Here is a 23,844-nt window from a genome sequence, read left to right on the forward strand (position 1 = left end):
ACATACGCGCGCATACATGAACGCGTGCGTACAGTGGTACCAAGTGCCGGATAAGGTTTCTCGCCGGAATTTGAAAAGCCTACATTTCTCTTTTATTTATTCGCTCTGCCGTTCATAACCTCTTGAGCATGCCGTCTACCCTACGTTGTTTAGTGGATAAAGGAAAAAAAAAATGTAGAAGAAAGGAGTAGAAGAAGTATTTATAAGAATAACAGCTTAAGGAAACTTGCTTCCCAAGAAAAATATAAGAAAATCATTTGGGAACCGGAGAATTACCGATTAAAAAAAGAAAATAGATTCTACGCAGGATAACATTGGCCCGTTCCTTGCTCAACGGGTTAGGTTTAGGTGGTCAACAAAATTCAGCTTAACATATAGAGGCATTATCCCGGATTGCCGAAAACCTCATTGTTCAAAATAAATTATAAGTTTAAAGAATCGGTAAGACGTTAACTTAGTCGCACCCTTTGCAAACAGCTAAGACAAAGATGTGTGTTTGGTGAAATGAAGCCCCGGTGTGAGAGAGTAGTGGCGATGCTGAATTGGATTCTCCGTATCAGGGAAGCTGTGAAAGACAGTGGGAGAGATTCGCTCTTGTAGGAACTGAAAAAAAAAAAACCCAATAAGACAGAGAGCTCATTACTGGGCCGTTCCAAAACGTTTTGGTGATCGTGGTTAAAACTTAATAGTAATGCCAGAACACTTCTTTCCTTACCTCAACCGCATTGAAATTTTCTTTATCTTCGATGCTCTGGGCGAGACGGGGTTGAATACTTATGCAAATCCATCGGAAGCATGCCGAATTTCTCTTGATGTAGACGCAGAAAAAAAAAACAAGAATGCGGAACCTTAAATAAAGCATATGTGAGAAAGGCCGGAGAAGAGGAAGACAGTAAGCAATCGCAAACCGTGAGAATCTTCTCGGTCTTTAAATAGAACTATCTGTAAGACACTGCAACTTCTTTCTCAACTTGATAACAAAGCGTAGCTTTCTTTGCCGACGTCTGCTGCCGCTACCATCATCACGTTTGTTATCATGGCGAAATGCGAAAACGCCTGGGTCTCTTGCATCGGGTGCATAAATCCAGAGTTCCCCCCATGCTCAACACTATACAGCGTGCCTCATAATCAAAATTGTGGTTTTGGTACAAAAAGCCCCAGATTTGCATGCTCCCCCTCCTTCTTTTTTTTTTTTTAAGTCGAGACTAGCACAAAGTAAAGACTCCGCATAAGTGGAGACAGACAACCGGCAAGTGGGCCTCGAACTATGGCGTCTCGACAACAGTGCCAGAGAGTCGCTACTATCGAAGCATCATACAGACTAGCACCGCTTGCGCAGCAAGGAATATCCGCAGAAACTGTAGAAGTGCATCTAATCACAGCCGCTCGATGAAAACGCACTGTGCATTGTCATCGAGTGACCGTGATCTAACTAAACGCCCGAGTCATTGCCAATTGCGCCACCGTGTGAACGCGCTGCAATCTGGATGACAAGTCCTTGCATTTTCGACACGTTAACGCTACAGCTAATCACAATTTTGCAAATTTATTTTGCAATAACTTGCGAGGGCGAATACCATTAGCTGTGCCTGAGGCAAGAAGCGCATTTGTTTCATTTGAAAATGTGAAATAAGACTTCGCTTCCATTGAATACACTCCAAACACTTCTCAAGCATACTTGATTGATTGGACAGGCTACTGTAAGAAACTTCCTCCGAGCAAGGTGCGGGTGAAAGCGTCTGACTTTGGATTAAATTATTAGGCCTCGCACAATTATGCGAGGCCTCACAAAAATTACCTCGTCCCTCGCTAACTGAGGTGAGGCCGATCCCCTTTACTGGGTATGTGCCATTAAAGAGACAACCAACACCAACCAACTCTCTTGCGTAGAATAGTAGGGAGATTCTTGGAGATCTCATAACCGATGCAAGTTGCACAGCTTATTCTTCTTGAAAGCATCACTTGAGCCATCAGATCGGGCGCTTTGGTCTTCGACAAGGAGATGGATAACGCTGCTACAATAAATTTCTTTATCTCAATATCCCTCGCAAAACTTTTGTCAAGGTGTTTATTCGCAAATTTCTTGTGGTGATAATCATTGCTATAGAGGTACGTCGGGAGGCTGAGCGCGTGGATTTTGTTTTCTTCTTTTACAATATTGGGATTTTGGCACGTAAATACTGTGACGCCGTTGCTTTAAATTGCAACCCAGTCTATTGGAGGAAGGAAATCCTTTTATCGGGCCGTTTCGGGCACATCCGCTTTGCTTAGAAACTGCGCATCACACTGTAAAATAATTTAGACCCATAGAAAGAGAATAAGGGTGTAAATCCGTTCATAACTTAGGCCCTTGCGCCCCTTTACAAGGCTGGCCAAACAACTAGTGTGCGAGGCTTAATTTCGAATCATCCATGACGTGGTAAAATGGTGTAAAGGTGGTGTGAATCATAGACCATTCTAAACCCTTAGCTAATTGAACGAGCGTAAGTTATTTTAAAATGTGGGAGGGGGAGAGAAGGAAACCACAGAGACGGCACACACGAGCGTCCCTGTCTGTCGTTCCTGTGATTTCATTGGCTCTTCATCCCATTGCGCAACTTTTAGAGCGCAGCTCTTAGGCGCCCATTTCTGGGTTGAGCGTCGGCGTCGACGTAACCGCGCGAGCGCGCTCGTGTCCACTGCTCGCGCATTCTTCCACAACTGGCTACGATGCCGCTCATCATGACAGCGTTCCAATACTGCCCCTCCCTCTGCGAAAGCGCTGACGGCACTGACCTACTGCCAGTCGGTACGGTGATTTCGGTCTTAAATTCTTTGCCTCAATATATGGCGGAATGAAAACACGTGGGAAGGTGCGCTCAAACTTTGCATTCGGAAGTATCGAACTCGTCGGACACGATTCCTTTACCAGAAGCTGGATAAGGCCTATACTATAGTGAAGGCAACAGCGTTGGTGAAACTCTTCACTTCCGTTCTCTCCCCACGCCATTTTCCTGACCTCTTCGTGTTTGCTTTGCATCATCTCAATGCTATATGTGCAGGGGGCCCACGTGACACATGAAAGTGATCCGCCCAACGTGGTCATTTCAGCGTAGTAGGCACGTCGTTGCTGCCGCGTGGGCGCCTATCGCAGATGAGGGTTGCCACCTCGAATTACGCTAAGGCGATCTAACAACGGCGCCAGCAATAAGGGGCGTAAGAACAACTCCACCGGGAACGCGTACTCTGCACGTATACCGCGAAGCAAAGCTGAAAAAAAAAAAAAACTCGAAATACAGGAGTTCCATGCGGTGCTCTCGTCATAAGCTCGTTTCCATTAGGTCCGAGGCAAAGAACAGAGCTGAACCAATAGAGAGAGACAGAGTGAAGTGGTTCTTGTGGGGAAAGAAGGAAAGGCTAGCACCATCTTCTGCAACCCATGCGGGAGCATGGCTCAGCGCCAGCAGGGTGGGGAAGCTGGGAGTAATACATAGCGTAATCGGCGATAGAAGGGCGGCAAGGTGTTATTTCTAGGATGCCAGGCTTTAGCTGCCATTGGAGTGCCCTAACTACACATACGCTGGCTGCTTAGTAACGTTACGAGTACCGATATTAACAAAAGATGGGAACGAATATGGTTTAGGAGCTCGTTAAACGACACCGAGGGGTGTTCTTGAGGCCATCGATGATGCTCCAGTGCCCACTGTGAGCACTTTACTGCTAGCGATTGAGGTCGTTAACTATCACTACGCCGCAAGGTAAGCTCAGCTGGCACGCATTGGGTTTTGGCTCACTTCATTTTTTCTTGTGCTCTTACGCGCGTTTCGCGAGGCCGACTGTCGGAGAATGTGAAAATATGGTTGCGAAAACGACGCATCAGAATGTTTACGGGTCTCCGCGGCGCTCTGAGGACGCCGAAAATGCGCCGGAAGATGGCCCGGTATTCGCTGACACAGCTGCAGAAAGCAAAAATAAATAACAGCAAGGAAGGAAGAAGGAAAGACAGAGCAAAGAGCTTTTACAATGACAAATAGTGAGTTTTCTGTTGAGCTTTGGTTTATAAATCATTCCCAATGCAGACACTATTTGCAACACGTTACGTAGTAGGCATGTACTGTTGTTTTGCCGCTGTGCGGAAGCGTAGACGTCCAAACGCCATGCGTTAGGGGATTACGTTTCGGCTTATTCCAGAGGAATTGAATAACACGCACTCCGATATACTCGCACGACGAGATCCGTCGAAATGGATCAGGACTCAAAAGCACCGACGCGCCTCGCAAAATATTGGTTCATTCTTAAGCGCATCTTTCTTGCCCGAGGGGGCGTGCTTCTTGTACAGGATGTTTTTTTTTCAGTTCCTCGCAAGACATGATAAAAGCGTGTCTAGATTCGATGGTCTCCTGCCTTGAAACATGGTGCCAGAATTATTGTCAGAAATGTGTCGCAGCGTCTCCTCCTTTGAAACACCGTGCTCAGGATTCAGGGTACACACAAAAAGATGTTCCTAGTTCAGCTCCCGAAAGAGCATAACTCAGGTGAACGTTGTCAGCTACAGCGACGTATGAAGGAGAGATAATGGAAAATTCATATCCAGAAAAAAAACATACCTCAAAATTCTAGACGCCGCGTCCATTTCTTTTGAACTCACTTATATCAGGTACACTGAATTAGAGTAGGACCTCACGACAAACGCGGCTGATGAGAGGATACTTATGAGATACGAATAGTCAGAATACCAGCACGAACTTTTGATATTTGGGCATGAGTGTATGTCGATGAGCGACGCTAAGCAGGTTAACACTGACGCACTTTAGGCTGTGACGTTAGGAGCGCTGTGGTCCTCTTTCAAATTTATAGGGTGTCCTATGTAATTTGCGCCTGACATTAAAAATATGCAAATGCCAGATAACTGGACAGAACCAAGGTAACGTTGTTTGCCGTCACTTGGAAATAGATATTCTTTTTGCGTTTCGCGTGATTACATAGTTATTCCTAATTAAATAATCAATTTTTCAAATATTAGAATTACATGAAAAGTGTCAATGAGAACCTTGTAGCGCAACATGAAACAATCGCGATTCAGCTTTCTGTGGCCCAATACGTGCTACATAAAAGTGTTTTTCCAAGCATGAAACAGGCCGTGAATACACAAAAACTGGCGGGCTTCTCTGATGTTTGTATTACGTAACAGAAAGCTGTATCGGGAGTTTTTCATGTTGCTCTACAATTTTCCCAGTGACAACATTAACCTAATTATAATATTTGACAAGCTGAATAATTACTTGGGACTAATTATGCAATTAGGCTACATGCAAAACAGAATCGGACAATCTCCAAATGACGGCAAACAACATTACTTTAGTCCGGTTCAGCTACGTGGCATTTGCATACATTTAAAGATTGGCTCAATTTTCGTGTGACACTCGACATACGTATTAATTGGAAGTTCCCGACAGGTACTATAAGAGCCCGCGGAAGAAGATTGGGTCTGCGATTGGGATAATAATATGCAATGAAGAGGAGAAAGATCACGAACAGCGCTTATAGCGCTTACAGTGTGTGTGTTTGTGTGTGTGTGTAGTCGCCATTTTGTTCTTTTTTTACCGTACCAGTTGTTGTGTTGCTCCTATTGCCTGCACATTTAACATGCTCTCTCCACCCCTTGTATATTTTACATTCTTGCATTATCGTGCCTTTGCAAGCCAAAACCCTTTTGTAACTATAGTGTACTTGTTTCATGTTAACTTTTTGTTTATTTGTACAATGTAGCCACATTGTATTGTTTGATACTGCGTTGCTTCTGTTAAACTTGTGTTTGATTCAATCGCCTCCTTCACTCAATGTTCCTGACGGAACCTGTAAGGAAACATAAATAAATAAATGTATGTGTGTCCCGCCGTGGTTGCTTAGTGGCTATAGTGTTGGGCTGCTAAGCACGAGGTCGCAGGATCGAATCCCGGCCACGGCGGCCGCATTTAGATGGGGGTGAAAACACCCGTGTACATAGATTTAGGTGCACGTTAAAGAAGCACAGGTGGTCCGGAGTATTTAAAGTATGTATTTAATGTTCTATTTCAATTCCAATTTGTCTTTTCATGTCGATATTGTGTTCGTTACCATGAGCTTTGGGTTCTGCTCCAATTAATCAAATTTGAACAATTTTCAGCTCCCTCCAGTTGCATCAAATATTTGTAGCTTATGCAGTGTGTTTCAAAAATATTAGCTTCTCCGAAAGAACAAGTGCTTAAGGTAGGCTTTTATTTGTGGCATTTCGTTGACATCTGCGGGGCTTCTGATGCCGTGAGTCAAGTCTATGTGCTCTAGGGCCAGCACGATAGCTTTGTGCAAAAAGTCTCCTACTCTGGATTTGAGATTCTCTCATTCATTCAGTGAGTAGTTGAAGGACTTCATTGCAACATCGACTAAAAAAAAAAAAACGAGAACAGTGAAAAAAAAAAAGATTAAGGGATGCAATATGTATTGATGAAGGCGTCCTCATATCATCCTGCTCCTCAATTTCACTTTTCATCAGCTTCAATCGCAGCGGCGAGATTTGCGAGACAAACGCTGGTGCGGGAATTTTCTGTCCCCTATTTAATAAACTCCCTGGATTTTAGGCTCTTGTATTGAGTTCTTAGAATAGTGAACTACGACAAACACGGTGGCTTGAAGCTGCTATGACTAGGCTGCGCTGTCGCAAGCAACCTTTATATCTTCGTTAATGCGATACCAGTTACATAGACACTGTAGTGAAATTTTCGCCGTCGCCGTGATGTTAATTATAAAGTCCGATGGCCATGAGACCGTGCGCGCAAGCGCACAGTATGCTATAAGTGCGAGTGAAAGCGTGCCAGGGTGAGCCGACAAGGATGGTGGCTTCATGCGCACTATCTTTTCGTGCGCCTACTGTTGCCCATTTACATAGGGTCGGTCCGGGGCCCATCGCGATATTGATCTGTTTCGACAGAGGATGGAACCATACACCGTTTTCACTACTTAGTTGGCGGACTCTTCAAAAGCGAAGAATTACTCTCGAAAAGCCGCTTCTTCATTTTATGCTGTAAGTGACCATTCTTATTTTGATTTCCTTGGGTACCAGCACACCTGAGCACAGCGACGAGAAAGTTGGCCTAGCCTTGCAAGAATTTCGTATTCCACGCGGTTTCGCAGCTGAATTTAGAATATACCGGTTATGTGTAATTCGACTTGCATGACAACGCTTTTTCATACTTACAGTATAAACATGTGCCATGAAGTTTGAAAGTCCGAAGTTAATGGGTGTAATTAGTTTAATTAGTGAATAGATTGCTTCAATCATTCTTGCAAATAATGCTGTCCTGCGCACGTTTGTTATCGGGGATGACGTAATTTAAGAAAGAACGAAAGTTATGGCCTTTATTTAAAAGTAGTGGTTATGTTGAAAAAGTTGCACTATATATAGAAAAAGAGAGTACTTAAAAACAAATACAAATTATTCTGGAGTTTCCTCATGAAAAATATCCCCGACGATTACGATGCTCCCTAATGCGAAATTTGAGATCAGCTGTATACGTGTTTTCATTTCGTAATATATTGGCTGTAGCGGACAATCTGTCTCGTGCGGCACCTTGCAAACGGAGCGAAATGTGGTGCGACTGCCTCTATAATCGGGAGATCGCGAGAGGCGGCGCATGGCTGACACGTGGGCGTGATTCGCAGGAGCCGCCGCAGACAGACCTCCGCTCATGCAGCGCTTTGTTTCCATACAGACGACTTGCGCTACTCTGGGGCCGTCTCATAGCCATCGTCGCCGCAAAGCCCGTCTTTCACGGCACTATGCTTTTCTTCCCACCTTTTCCTCATACTCTCCTCTTTCGCTTTCCGCATCATGGTTCCGCTACTCCCTACTCCTCCGCTTTCCTCCTCGCGTTCTCTTCGGTATCTCGGTGTTTGCCGTCCGCTTTGCTCCGCGTTCGCTTTCATCCTTCTCTGGGTTTGTTCGCTCGGTTACGAGGGACAACGCGGACGCTCGCCTAGGAACGGGCGCTTAAGAGCTGGGCTCTAAAATTTATAACCATACTGGCCAGAGTACCCCGACAGGATGTGTATACATGCTTTAATAAGAACGCAAGTAAACTGAGGATAGCAATTTGGCTGTTTTGTAAGCATGCACTCAGTACAGCTGGTTTTCTCTTTGTTTTGTTGGTCCAGAAGATAATTTGAATTTTAAACATTACAGATCAATATTTACATCGGAAAGCAGTGCAATTAGAAAAAGGACAACTTCTTTTCAATTTGATTAAGAAATGCCGTAAGGCTGCACGCTAGTTACAAACTGATGGAAAGTTGCACCCAGATTCAATAAAAGGACGATGGAAAACACAGCATGTAATGAAATTTATTCTATATGTATTTATGTTCAGTAAAAGGTAATTTCTTTAACTAGTAATCAACTATGATGGTCCGCAGAAAGATTGAAAAAGAAAGGGCGCCGTGAATGTGATGAAAGCATTACGCCGATTCTTTGAGCCACATTAATATAATTCAGGAAAGCAGGGTTGGCTTTGTGATGTCGCTGTAAATTATGTCACGTCGGGACATTTCGTTTAATCAGTTCTGTGAAAATACATAAGCTGGAGGGGTTTTCAATGCAAACGAAAAAAAAAAAAAACGAGGAAAGAAACTGTTGCTTATACGCAGGTTCGGCTTGAAGATACGGATTCCAACAACGATAATAAACACTTCAACCATAGAAGAAAAGCTACTTTCGCAGCTAAAGAGAAATTCTTCCTGGTCCTTCTCCCCGAGTTGTAAAACCCGGGTTCAGATTTTTCTTTCTTAACTATTTGATTCGACCACGTTTAATTTATAACGTAGGGCTTTCATGCTGGAGTGTCAGGTGCAGAAACCCAAATATGATTACGAGGGTCACCGCAGTTACCGATTCCGAATTGATTTTGACTACCTGACTGCCTGACGTTCTATGACGTGAACCGGAATCTAAATGCACGACCGTTTTTGCATTTCCCGTCCATTCGAAATGCGGCCGGTGTGGCCGAGATCTAATCAGCGACCTCGAGCTTAGCAATAAACTATAGCCATAGCCACTAATCAACCCGGCAGGTTATTACACGAGTGTAAGCCACTTTAGAAAAAAAAAAACAAAGTGATAAAAAAGGGCAGTTCCGTCCGAAGGCGCAGCAGTCCAAGTAATAGTGAGGTTTAGCGTTGCGTTTGAGCTTCTGACAAGGTGTTCAAACCATAAGCGGAGGCGACATAGCGTGACCCGTCGCCTGAGACCACTTCTGCTGCGTGGTAGAAACAGCGTCAGGGGGAACCCGGGCGTCTCAGAACGTCTGTGGGCTGAGGAACTCCGGTAACGGCTTTACAGGCATCGCAATGCGATGGCGCACGAGATGGAACCGATCGAAAATCTTGGGCGTTTTGGCAGCGTCCAACGAAAGGATTATATGTATAACCGTTTTGCTATAACCGTCCCGCTCATACCAGCTTGCGAACTGTAGTGTCGTATGCTCACATCTCCGCAGCAGGAGCGGTCATGTCAGTGCGCCAAAGTGCACATGCCAGCAGTGGAAGCGAGAACACTGGGCTTGCTCCGGCAGAGGCGATTACGCGGAACGTAAGGATGCGTGCACTTAGTCATTACAGCCCGTGTATAGACAAGATCATTTCAACAAGAGACGAGACGAACGCTGAGTCCGGATACCGGGCAATTCCACCAGGACGGTAACATATACAAAGTACGAAGCATTGTATACACGGCATGTTTTCAAAGTGTCTGAATCCTCACTCAGTAACGCACAGTTACTATAAACTGTCGCGTTATATAAAGTGATCTTCAATATATACAGCGTATACAATGGTTATATGCAGTGATGTGACGAAGACACATCACATGATTTTGCAGTTATGCTTTGAGACGTGTATATTCAAAAATGAGAATGTATGTACGTGCCATTATTAAAGAGACAACGACGGATATCGAACTCTCTTGCGGAGAAGTATATGGACATTCACGCAAATCTCATAACGTGAACAAGTTGCACAGCTTATTCTTTTCAAAACCATGACTTGAAGAAGTAAAGTGAACATTTTGGTCTTTGATAGAGAGATGGATAATGCTCCCATCATCAATTTCTTATCTTAATATCCCTCGCTAATCTTTTGTCATAGCCTTTATTTGTGAACATTTGTGGTTAAAATGATTGCTATAGAAGTCCGTAGGGAGACTGACCGCGTCAATACTGTTTCATTCTTTTTCGGTGTTGTGGTTCTGGCACACAGAATCTTTTATGTTTTCCTTGTTCCAAATTTCAACCCAGTTTATGAAATGAAGTACAAGATTGTATCGGGCCATATTGAGCATACCAGCTTTGCGTAAAAACAGCGCAATGCGCTGCACAATAAGTTACACCCTTAAAGAGCCAATAAGGGTGTAAATCGGTCTAAACCTTACTCTTACACCAATATGCAAGGCTGGCCGAACAGCTGATGTACTAAGCATAGTTTTGGCGCATCGATGACGTGGTGAAAGCGTATAAGGGCGGTGTGAGTCATAGACCAATTTACACCCTTATACGATTCGAAGGGTGTAAATTATTTTACAATGTGGGACACGGAAAGAAGGAAGGCACAGAAACGACATACTCGAAGGTTCACGTTTGTCGCTCCTGGGCCTTCATTCCGCCCTCATTTCATTGCGCATATTGTTCTAGCAGAAGCTGGCTGAAGCCTGTACAGGGTATTTTTTTAGCTGCACCAAATATATAAAATTACAAAAATGTAAATCACGGTAATGTTATGTTTACCATTCGAGTGCACAGATTGCGGCCTCTAGATACAGAGCAATTGCAGCACTTATGCGTGTAATTAGCGAAGTTACTGTAATTAACTTTCTAAGTATCAACAATAGGTGTCTACAGCAAATGCTTTTTGGGCCCGTCCTCGACACTACTTATCCAAACGATCAAATTTTGAATAGCGGATTTCGCATGGGAGCTGCGCGAACCAGTTCCCCTTGGCAGGCTCCTTGAAACCGAAACTGGCTGGAAAAAAAAAAAAAAAACATCGGTGTCGTCCACGTCCACCATGTCGCACACGCGCGCACACACACATACGTGCGCACACGAACGCGCGCGCATAGTGGTTTCATGTGCCGGATAACGTTTCTGGCCGGAAGTTGAAAAGCCTGCATTTATTTTTTTATTTATTCGCTCGGCCGTTTATAAGCTCCTTAGCACGCCGTCTAGCCTACATTGTTCAGTGGACTAAGGCAAAAAATATTTTTTTTCGACGCCCGATACAGCTAAGAGAATTATCTGAACAACAGCTTATGAAAACATGCTTGCCAAGACAGATATAAGAAAAGCATTTTGGCAACCCGAGAATTATCGATTAAAAAAGAAAATAGATTATACGCAGGATAACATCGGCCCGTTCCTTGCACAACGGGTTAGGTTTAAGTAGTCAATGAAATTCAGTTTAATATAAAGAGCAACTGTTTCGCGACTGCCGCACACCTCATTGTTCAAAATAAATCATAAGTTGCAAGAATTGATAAGATGTTAACTTAGTCGTACCCTCTGCATACAGCTAAGACGAAGATGTGTGTTTGGTTAAATGAAGCCCCAGCATGAGAGAGTAGTGGCGATGCTGAATTGGATTCTGCGTATCATCGTAGCTGTAAAAGACAGCGGGAGAGATCCGCTCTTGTAGGAACAGAAAAAAAAAAAACCAATAACACAGAGAACTGATTACTGGGCCGTTCCAAAATGTTTCGGTGATCGCTGTGAAACTTGATAGTAATGCCAGAACACATTTTGGGGGTTCTGGGGTTGAATACTTATCCAAATCCATCGGAAGCATACTGAATTTCTCTTTACGTAGACGCAGAAAAAAAGAAAGAGGAATTTGGAATCTTAAAAAGACACATGTGAGAAAGGCCGCAGAAGAGGAAGACAGTACGCAATCACACACCGTGAGAATCTTCTCGATCTTCAAATAGAACGATCTGTAAAACAATGCGGCTTCTTTCTCAACTTGATAACTGAGTGCGGCTTTCTTTACCGGTGTCTGTTACTGCTACCATCATCACGTTTCTCATCATGCTGAAATGCGAAAACGGCTGGGTCCCTTGCATTGGGTGCATAATCAAAATTGTGGTTTAGGCAAAAAAAGCCCCAGATTTGCATGTCCCCCCCCCCCCCCCCCCCTCATTTTTTTATTTTTCATTCGAGACTAGCACGAAGTAAAGTCTCCCCAGAAGTGGAGACAGACACCCGGCAAGTGGGCCTCGAACTATGGTGTCTTGATAACAGTGCCATAGAGTTGCTACTATCGAAGCATCATGTAGGCTAGCACAGCTTGCGCAGCAAGGAACATCCGCAGCAGCTGTAGAAGTCGTGCGAAGCGTCTACAGTGTATCTAATCACAGCCGCTCGATGAAAACGCACTGCGCGTTGTCATCGAGTGACCATGATCTAAATAAACGCGCGATTCATTGACTGTTGCGCCACCGAATGAATGCCCCGCAATCTGGATGACAAGTCCTTGCATTTTCGACAAGTATTCGCTACAGCTAATCACAATTTTGCAATTTAATTTTGGCCATACCTTGCAAGGGCGAATACCATTAGCTGAGCCGGAGGTAAGAGGCGCATTTGTTTTATTTGAAAATGTAAAATAAGACTTCGCTTCCATTGAAGACACTCGAAACACGCTGTGTCTTTTCAAGCATACCAGATTGATTGGACAGGCTACTGGAAGAAACTTCCTCCGAGCAGGGTGCGGGTGATAGCGTCAGACTTTGGATTAAATTATTAGGCCTCGCACAATTATGCGAGGCCTCACAAAAATTACCTCGACCACGCTAACCGAGGCGAGGCCAATCCCCCTTACTGGGTATGTGCCATTATTAAAGAGACAACCAACACCAACGAACTCTCTTGCGGAGAAGAATACGGACATTCATGCAAATCTCATAAAAGGTACAAGTTGCACAGCTCATTATTTGTGAAAGCGTCACTTGAGCCACTAGAGTGGGGGCTTTGGTCTTCGACAAGGAGATGGATAACGCTCCTATCATCAATTTCTTTATCTTAATATTCCTCGCAAAACTTTTCACCAATTCTTTATTCACAAATTTTTCTTTGTGTGGTGATTATCGTAGCTACAGAAGTACGTCGGGCGGCTGAGCGCGTGAATATTGTTTTCACCTTTTTCAATATTGTGGTTTGGGCACGCAAATACTTTGACTTCCTTGTTTTAACTTTCAACCCAGTCTATTGGATGAAATAAAACATTTTATCGGGCCCTTTCGGACACATCCGCATTGCTTAGAAACTGCGCACTGTAAAATAATTTACGCCCTTAAAAGGGAATAAGGGTGTAAATCGGTCGATAACTTAACCCTTACAACCTTTTACAAGGTTGGCAAAACAACCAGCGCGTTAGGCATAGTTTTGGATCATCGATGACGTGGTGAAAGAGCCTAAAAGTGGTGTGAATCATGGACCATTTTACATCTTTATTAACTTGAACGAGCGTAAGTTGTTTTAAAATGCGGGAGGTGTAGAGAAAGAAAGCAGAGAAACGAGACACGAGTGTTCGTGTCTGTCGTTCCTGTGACTTCATTCGGTTCTCATTCCATAGCGCAACTTTCCCTGAACCCCATCAAGGACATAAGGAAGTTAAATCTCTCTCTTAGAGCGCAGCTCCTAATCGCCCATTTCTGGGTTGAGCGTCGGCGTCGGCGTCGACGTCACCGCGCCAACGCGCTCGCGCGTTCGTCGTCGCTTTCGTCCACAGCTGCCTCCGATGCCGCTCATCGCGACAGCGTTCCAATAGTGCCCCACCCTCTGCGAAAGCGCTGACGCCACTGACCTTCTGCCAGTCGGTACGGTGATTTCGGTCTAAAATTTTTCGACTCGATACGAGGTCTGGTAGAAAAGTATCCGACTTTTGGCCGATGTAAAAAAAAAAAGAAACTGGCATAACTGGAGCGTTGGAAACCTAATCACCCTCAAAGTAGTCTCATTGGGACTCCAGTCACTTCTCCCAACAGTGCTGCCATTATTGGAAGCATTATGCCGGCCACGGCGGCCGCATTTCGATGGGGGCGAAATGCGAAAACACCCGTGTACTTAGATTTAGGTGCACGTTAAAGAACCCCAGGTGGTCTAAATCTCTGGAGTCCTCCACTACGACGTGCCTCATAATCAGAAAGTGGTTTTGGCACGTAAAACCCCATAATTTATTTTTTTTAATTGTTGGAAGCATTCCGAGAAGGCTTCTTTCGGAATGGAGTTTAGCTCAGCTGTCATTGCAGCCATAATGTCCTCTCTTGTCTGAAATCGCGCTCCTTTCAATGGCCTCTTGATTTTGGTAAACAGCCAGAAGTCGCAGGGAGCCATATCAAAAGAGTAAGGAGCCTGATGAACTACAGGAGTCTGGTTTTTCGCTCGAAAAGTCTGACTCAAGTGCGAGGAATGTGCAGGAGCATTGTCGTGATGGATTCGCCAATTTCCTGTTGACCAGAACTCCGGTCTCTTGCGCCGCACAGCATCACGTAGGTGACGGAGGACATCCCTATAGTACACTTTGGTGATTGTTTAACCATGTGATGCGTACTCGTGGTGTACCACACCGCGGGAGTCAAAGAAAGCAGTCAGCATCACTTCGACAATGCTGCGCACTTGGCGGGCCATCTTTGGTGTTGGTGAAGTGGAATGCTTCCACTGTGACGACTGGGATTTGGTTTCCGGGTCCTACCCGTACACCCTAGACTCGTCACCAGTGATTATGGTGATCATGAAGTCGGGGTCACTGTTTGTGGAATCCAGCATGTCCTGTGAGACTTCAACACGAAGTTGCTTTTGCACCACAATGAGCAGCTTCGGCACGAATTTCACCGCAACTCTCTTCATGTCCAAATCTTCGGTCAGAATTGAATGTGCAGAAACAGTGCCGATGCCCACCTCTTGCACAATCTCTCGAATAGTCACATGACGGTCCCGCATCACCACAGCGTTAACTTCGGCAATGAACTGGTCATTTGGGCATGTCGATCGCCGACCGGAGCGTGGCTAGCTCTCCATTGATGTGCGGCCGTCTTTAAGCCGGTTGTATCACTCCTGAATATGTGTGCTGCTCATAGCATCGTCACTGAAATCCGTCTGAGTTTTCCGAATGGTTTCCACTTGGCTGTCGCCCAGTTGCTGGCAAAATTTGATGCAGTAGCGCTGTTACAGTCGCTCCGCCATTTTCCTTGCAATAAAAAAACCGACGAGAGGACTGCGAACTACCTCAGTCAAACAATGCGTCCCAGCGACTGACGCTATCGGCAGGCGCGAAAAAATTCGCGCATGCGCACGAAGGTTCAAGGTCGGCTGATGCAAGCGCTTGTTTCATATCCATTAGGTGTTCGCAAAAAAATAAGGTCGGATACTTTTCTAATAGGCCTCGTATATCGCGAAATGAAAACACTTATAAAGCTGCCCTCAAACTTCGCATTCGGGAGTATCGAAATCGTCGGACATTATTCCTTTACCAGAAGTTCGATAAAGCGGATACTATAGTGAAACCAACAGCGTTGGGTAAACTCCTTTACTGCCGTTCTCTCTCCACACCCTTTTCCTGATCTCTTCATGCTTTCTCTGCATCATCTCAATGATATATGGGCAGCGGACCCACGTCACATATGAAAGTGATCCGCCCAACATGCAAACAGCTGATAGATCATGTCAGCGTAGTAAGCACGTCGTTGCTGCCGCGTGGGCGCCTATCGCAGGAGAGGGAGGGTAGCCACGTCGAATTATGCTAACGCGATCTAACAACGGCGCGAGCAACAAGGGGCGTAAGACAAACTCCACCAAGAATGCATACACTGCAGGTATACCGCGAAGCAAATCTGAATGAAAAAGGAAGAAAGAAAAAAAGCTCGACATACGCGAGTTTCATGCGGTGCTCTCGTCATAAGCTCATGTTTCCATTAGGTTCGGGGCTAAGAACACGGCTGAACCAATAGCTAGCGTGATCGGCGACAGAAGGGCGGCAGGGTGTTATTTCTGTGATACCACGTTTTCACTGACATTGAGCGCCCTAACTACACATACGCTGGCTACTTAGTAACGTTACGAGTACCGATGTTAACAAAAGATGGGAACGAATATTGTTTAGGAGCTCGTTAAACCACACCGACGCGCATTCTTGATGCGATCAATTACGCTCCCGTGCCCACTATCAGCGTTGTATAGTTAGCAAACGAGGTCGTTAAATATCACCGGGCCGCAAGTTAAGCTCAGCTGCACCGTATTGCGTTTTGGCTCTCATGTTTTTTCTTGCGCTCTTTCGCGCGTTTCGCTCGGCGGACGGTAGGAAAATATGAAACAAGCATGCGGTCGCGAAAATGACGCATGAAAAAAATTTACGGGCCTCAGTGCCATTTTAAAGGCGCCGAAAAGGCTCTGGAAAATGGTCGGATAGTTGATAGTTGATAGTTGAACAGAGACCTTGTAGAATGACAGATAATGCGTTCTCTGGTGAGCTTTCACCTATAAATCATTTGCAGTGCAGACACTATTTGTAACGTGTTACGTACTATTCATATACTACTGTTTAGCCCCTGAGCGGGAGTGTAGACGTCCGAACGCCATGCGTTGGGGGCTTTCTTTCCAGCTTTGCGCAGAAAAATGGAATAACACACACTGCGAGATAAAACGAGATCCATTGAAATGGATTTGGATTCGAAGGCCCTGACGCGTCTTGCGAAATATTGTTCATTCTTGAGCGCGTCGTTTCTGCCGGCGGGAGCGTGCTTGTTGTATAGCTTGGCTGTTGATTTCCTTGCAAGACATGATAAAACCGTCTCAACGTTCGATCAGCTCCTACTTCGAAAGACGGTGTGGGAATTATTGTCAGAAATGTCTCCTAGCGTCGTCTCCACTCAAACACCGTGCTCAGGCTTCAGGGTCTACTTAAGAGGATGTTTGGAGGGAAGCTCCCGAAGGGCATAACTCGGAATGTTGTCAAGTATTGGCGGCGAGGACTTACGGAGTCGCCATTTGTCGGGAGCGCCTTTCTTGCCGAGCATGAGGGATAATGCGGCGCGCTTATCATAGCTCTGGCGGTGGGCGCTTAACAGAAAACACCATGGGGAAACCCTCCTGGACATTTCTCTAAGTAGTCTCGGAAAAACAGAAGTTCTTTTTTACTGTCAAAGTAATAATCTCGGGCAAACAGAAAGCACAGAATGGCTGACAGACGCTGTCTCTTTACCGATTAAGTACAGTGAACCCCCCGTGCGCGCAGTCGCCGTGATGGCATGCCCCGAACCGGTTTCTTGCGTGAAAGATAGGCAGTCGCTGTGTGCAAACTATGTAAAATGTGCTCTTACAATTGGCTGTCTGTATAACCAACAGGAGCATAACAGAATGAAGCCTCAATGCAGTGATGGCACTTGCTCGTAGCAACCAGCCGCGCCTCTGCATGCAAGTCCACGCGCAATGTTTCGGTTTTCATGCTAGCGCGTTTTCGCACCTTGCCGTGAGCTTTAGGCAGCAGCATATGACATTTGACATGACGCAAGCAACCATTGTTGCGCGGACTCTGTCAGAGCTGTTCAAAGATAATTTCGTTATAACTAAGGGCTTCGGCGCCTACAACGCCTTGTGATGGGCCATCGCGAGGATCGAATCTTTCTTTTCTTTTCTTCGGAATTCTTGGACGTTTCAATATCATTATTTCTCAAGTTGCATCGCACTGTATGTTTATCGGATTTCTCAGCGAGCAATTTCCCACTGCTGTTCCGAGACACAATACAAAATGTATGGATAGAGGCGTCCTCATATGATCCAGCTGCTCAAATTCACCCTTCATCAGCTTTAGTCACAGGGGCAAGATTTTTAATGCAAATGATGGTGCCGGAATTTTCGGTCCGGTATATAATAAGGTCATATGATTTTAGGCTCTTATATTGAGTTCTTAAAATAGTGAACGGCACCAAACAGGATGGTTTGAAGCTGCTTTCACTAGGATACGTTGTGGCATACCATCCTACTTTTTTGTCACTGTGACAGCAATTATATTGACCTTCTAGTTAAGCCATTGCCGTTACCGTGGTGTTCAGTGTAAGTCCGATGGCCAGGAGGCCACACCCACCTGTGCGCCTTATACAGTGACTGCGAGGGACAGCGTACGAGGGTGAGTTCATAAGGATGGTGGCTTCAGGCGCGCTGTCTTTTTGTGCGCCTTGTGTTGCTCATTTACGAAGGGTTGGTCCGGGGCCATCGCAATGCGGTTCTGTTTGTGAACATGGTAAAAACAATCGATCATTTTTACTACATAGGTGACAAACACTTGAAGTTCGAAAAGGAACTCTCGAAAAGCCGCATCGTCATCTTAAGACTGAAAATCACCATCCCCTTTTTACTTTCCTCGGGTACTACGAATCCTGAGCACAGTGACGAGAAAGTAAGCACGGCCTCTCAAGACTTTCGTACTCCACGCAGTTTCGTAGCTCGACTGAGAGCGTACCGGTGATATGTAGCACGACTTACACTACAATGCCGTTTCAAGCTTATAGTACAAACAGGTGACGTGAAGTTTGTAACTTGGAAGTTAATGGGTGTAGCTAGTTTAATTAGTGAATAGATTGCTTTAATCTTTCTTGCAAATGATGCAGGCTTGGGCAGGTTATTTACCTGCGACTACGTAATTTGGAAAATGTTCAGGCAGAAAGTCCCCTGGGAGTTGTCTAAGTATGCGTGAGCATTGTGCGACTTGCTCGTCTCCACGCACCTCGGTGTCATTATCAATGTTATGAAACTTGATCCGGCCAGTACAAACGACAGCGCCGCGGCGACACGAGCAGGTGCGGACGGTGGCGCAATCTGCCTTGATAACGCAAGCGAGGTTCTACAGGTGGCGGCCCCAGCTGCGCTGATGACGTTCTGATCATCATAAGCCGCTGCCGCTCTTTAGCGCCTTGTTCATCCGAGTTGCACCACCATCCAACGTGATCAACCGTGCTCCGGTGGCGGCCCGGACCGATCAAACGTAGTACTCTGGCACGGCTTCTAGCCACCATGGCACGTCCTCGCGGACCGTACCTTTAAAGCTATCTGCGATGCGGACAGGGAGTGCCGACTGCTGATAGCTTCGTGCGCTGTGTTTTCGTCGCTGCGCATTGAAGGCAGACGCGCGGGCACGTATCTTGAAAGCGATCTGCGAAAGGGGCAGGGCGAGGTAAATATACTGGGTAACGAAGTTTCCGTAGAAATTAAAAATTAAATTAAATTATGGGGTTTTACGTGCCAAAACCACTTTCTGATTATGAGGCACGCCGTAGTGGAGGACTCCGGAAATTTCGACCACCTGGGGTTCTTTAACGTGCACCTAAATCTAAGTACGCGGGTGTTTTCGCATTTCGCCCCCATCGAAATGCGGCCGCCGTGGCCGGGATTCGATCCTGCGACCTCGTGCTCAGCAGCCTAGTTTCCGTAGAAGCCCATACGTTCAAAACATGGCGGTTCATGGCCCTTAGCGCCACCTGTGTGAGGAGGGAACACTATCCTGCGGAAGGTTGAATGATGTGACGCCATATCCGTTAAAAAGAGAAGTGACGTCATTTTGTTCTCAAACGCGCGAAATCTGCTTTAATGGCCTGCCATTACAGCTGTATATTCGAATTCCCCGCCATTCGTCTTGATGAATGTCCCGACCTTTCAGTCCGAAAGGCGATGCAGTAAAAGTCAGCCGCACGGGTTTTTGCAATCGTACCCCTGCACAGGACATAGTTTCTTTGGAGGCCGAAGAACGCTTTGGGTGCAGAGTGCTGGTCCCATTGGTAGACGACAAGCCCACCGTCCAGCCCAGTCGATCGAATAGAGCTAAAGAATTATGTGGTAGTCGTAACTAACTACTTTGCACTGAACAGGTGAAGAAACGATGAAAATATCCGCACAATCAAATTTAGACAAACGTTGACAAGCAAAACAACAAAACAAAACGTATGAGACGTGCGTGTTGCAAGAAGTGCATTTTACGAGCGCACCTTTCCGCACACGTCAAGAAATGCAGTACGTTGCAAGTGATAGCGGCGTCAACTGTCTCTTATGGTGGGCGCGGAAAAAAGGTATTTATTGATAATGATAAAGCAAAGTAGAGATGTCTTTTCTCGTCACGTGCATTTAAACTTGAACAGGAATTCGATTTTTCTTGAATTAATCTAATTGTGTCTCGTTTTAATTAAAAAAATGCCTTTTTCTTTCCCAATGTTTGTTCCTTCTTCAGATAATAATGCTTCAATTACTGCTTCCATAACCACCATTCCTAATGTCGGGGACAATTTGCTCTGAACCGCTTTTGGCCCGAAGCTTCGCGACGTATTTCGGTCGACCTTGGGCAGGGTGCGGCGCGCGCTGAGACCTTAGTGAGCGCCGTATTCTCGCCACTTCGCGTTGAAGGAGCAGGCAGCACGAAGGTAATGTCGCTCGCTGCAGCAGACTCTATCTTGAAAGCAATCGCCTTATACTACGGACGGACGGTTTTCTCGTTGGCCAAGCATAGAAATGCTTACACATTGAAAATAAAAAAAAACGTTATGGCCTTTATTTAAAAACAGTGTTTCGGTAAAAAAAAATTGCACTATACCTAACAGGATATTTCAAACACATGTAAATTATTTAGGAGTTTGTTGATGAAAAAAAACACCGACGATTACGATACTCCGTAATGTGAAATTTGAGCCTAGGTGTGTACGTGTCTTCGTTTCGCTATATATTGGCTGGCGCGGACAATATGTCTCGTATGGCACCTTGCAAACGGAGCGAAATGTGGCGTGACTGCCTCCATAATCGGGAGTTCGCGAGAGGCGGCGCATGGCTGACACGTGTACGTGATTCACAGGAGCCGCCGCAGACAGACCTCCGCTCATGCAGCGCTTTGTTTCCATACAGACGACGCGCGCTACTCTGGCGCCGTCTCGTAGTCGTCATTGCCGCAAAGCACGTCTTGTACTTCAATGATGCTTTTGTTCTCACGCTTTTCTCATGGACGACCGCACGCCAAGTTTCATCCTAGACGCCAGCGCTCGTTTCTCCCCTGGCGGAACGATTTCACCTCCAACTGGGGTAGGTTTCCGCCGCAGCTTCCCTTCACGATCGCGCCCGCGTTCAGTTCGCGCTGCGGGCGAAACGTCTCTTGTTTGCGACGGCGCCTCTTCGGATGACCGGAAATTATTATTGTGTTGTTAACTGTCACGACAGCAATGTAAACACGAAATGGTTGATGCCACCAGTGGAATTCTGTCGATTCACAAGAAAATGGTACGAAAAAAGCAGACGACAGACATGGATTACTGCGGTGCGCCGAGCGAAGTAAACAACTGGCAAACGAAGCGAGCTCGTTCATTGATCACTCCTAAGTGTATGACGGTTGTTATATGTAACCCACATGAATTTAAGAATTACTCGGTACATAATCCTTTTATTCATATAAAAACTTTCAGGTGTTCGACGAGCGCTTGTGCTGTCTTCTTTCTCGTGTTTCGTTTGTGTGTGCGCTGCCCAAGAATGGAAACCACTTTTGTTGTATGCGCTAGCAGTGGCCGAAGTTCACGCGTGCCGAGGAATTGAATATGTGCACGATGCATTTAACATGACCGGAGTTCATTCCCGCTTCACCACTGCACCGATCGATCGAGTTACTGGACGATACACGCCCGCGTCTTGGTCGCGCCGGCATTGCTTAAGCGGGAATGATTACTAATACTTTCAACTTCCGCCTCTTGAGCACTGTTAAAAAATGGCCAAGCTGTCTACATTGCTGCCTCTATTCCATATTGTAGGGGACGTACTAGTTGAAGTTGTGTGCGCATGTCGTACTTGTGCTATGCAGCGATATATATTGTTTATTTCCGCACAGTGTCGATGGAAATCCGTTGTCGCCATCAGAGAAAACACGGATTTGTAGCAAACATATTGTGAGAAACTGCAAAAATGACTTTGGCTCGTATGTGCCGTATGCATGTGCCACATCGTATGTGCTGACGATTTTTCCGGCGGCACATACGATGTCGTTTCCAATTACCTGCTCAGCGTCACTTACATGGTTAAGCAGACGCTGCCCTTTCGCCGCATTGCAGCCATAAAAATAATCGTCAAGCGTACCGATGTTCTTAAAGGCAAATAGAAGCGTGTACAGTCTGTTTCACACTTAGGGGAAAACTCGGAACGTATTGCATTGCGATGCGGCAAGCAATGGAGTCGTGCGGCGGCAGCAGCTCGAGCAGGCGCAGACGCTCGAGGGGCGGAGTCGTGATCTGCGTCGTGTGCTACGGCGGCGCGCGCTGGCCGCATTGTCGGGAAGCGTGCTACTGTCAGGGGCAGTGCACCGATTTCATCGGCACTGCGGGAACTGAGCTGATATTGTTTACTAAACGTTGTGCATTGCCAAACTCTGAGCCTTCATTGGCGATAATGGAGTTCCACAAACTTCTTTTAACAGCATGCTTCGTTGTTCTTTCGAAAGGGTGGGGTACTGAGCGCGTGCACGTATATTTCTTCACTGTGTGTGCTACCGTAATAAGCAGCGACAAGACGCACCAAGATGTGCGCGCAACGTGCTCAGTCTTTCTTTGACTCGAAAGGAAAACAAAGCACTCAACAACAATTAGTATGGGGGTCGAACACGATGAAACAAACGGGTAGGATTAAAGGAATGTTTTAGGTTAAGACAATGAGCTGGAAGTGATTTTTCTCGACAATCAATCACTACACCAGACAGACCCTGCCCGCCGGCGGGGAATTGGACACGTCACGCTCGGAACTTCGGTTAGTATCTCGTCATGTCCCCAGCGGCAGCGATGACAGCGCTCATCCTGAAGGCAGTGAAGTGTAGAATGGCTTGATCAAGGATGTGTTCATTCGCAGCACGTCTCAGTCGCTGACGATGGTGGATCGAAGCCTATCTTCGGGTGACTCATAGAGGGGATGGTGCGGCAGCGATACTTTCAACGAGCCCCAGACATTTTAAATGATGTTGGCGCCCGGGGATTGACGCGACCACTCCAAGAGAGTGACTGCGCACTCTTCCAGCAGTTCTTGCACAACGCGAGCAGTGTGGATCGGCGACCTATTGCGTTAGAATAATAGTCGCCTTCCAGAAACGGGCCGTCAAGAATGTATGGAATCAGTACGTCGTCTATGACTGCCCTGCAGCGATGAACTTACCTTCGAGGCGTATCAGTAGGCGTCGCACAACGCTTAGTAAAGAATACCGGCTCATTTCACGCAGTAACGATGAGATGGGCGCCCTGCAACTGACCGTAGACGGTTTCCCGACAGTGCGGCCAGCGCGCGCCGCCGTAGCAAACGACGCCGTTCAAGATCCCGCCCCTCGAGCACCTGCGCGAGCTGCTGCCGCCGCCTGACTCAAGCGCTCGCCGCATCGCGATGCAATGCGCTCCGAGTTTTCCCCTAAATGTGTAACAGACTGTACATCGCCTTTCGAATGAAATGTCCACGCGCACACCCGTAGGCACACACCACGCGCGGCACGAAACGTGCCCAAACGCGCAGTGCAGGAGGCAATTAAGGCGGTGCGAACCAGAGATGGGAGAGGGGTACCACCCGCTAAAAGAATTTTGCTTCGCATGCGGCGCTCTCAACGCCGGCGCAGCAGCGCCGCTCTCGGTGCTGTTCTTGTCCATACCCTCCTCTCGCTTTCCGCCTCATGGTTCCGCTGCTCCTCACTCCTCCGCTTTCCTCCTCGCGTTCTCTTCGCTATCCCCGTGTTTGTCGTCCGCTTTGCTCCGCGTTCGCTTTCATGCTGCGCTGGCTGTGTTCGCTAGGTTACAAAAAACAACGC

The 23,844-nt window shown here is 46.3% G+C and overlaps 1 protein-coding gene across 2 annotated transcripts in view; it reads right to left on the reverse strand.

The window, feature by feature from the left end:
- LOC126528573 (corticotropin-releasing factor receptor 1-like) overlaps positions 1–23,844 on the reverse strand; it is a 274,062-nt gene that overhangs the window by 222,090 nt on the left and 28,128 nt on the right. The gene's annotated exons all lie outside the window — the stretch shown is intronic.

Source organism: Dermacentor andersoni, chromosome 9 (assembly GCF_023375885.2).
Source record: "Dermacentor andersoni chromosome 9, qqDerAnde1_hic_scaffold, whole genome shotgun sequence".
NCBI lineage: Eukaryota > Metazoa > Arthropoda > Arachnida > Ixodida > Ixodidae > Dermacentor > Dermacentor andersoni.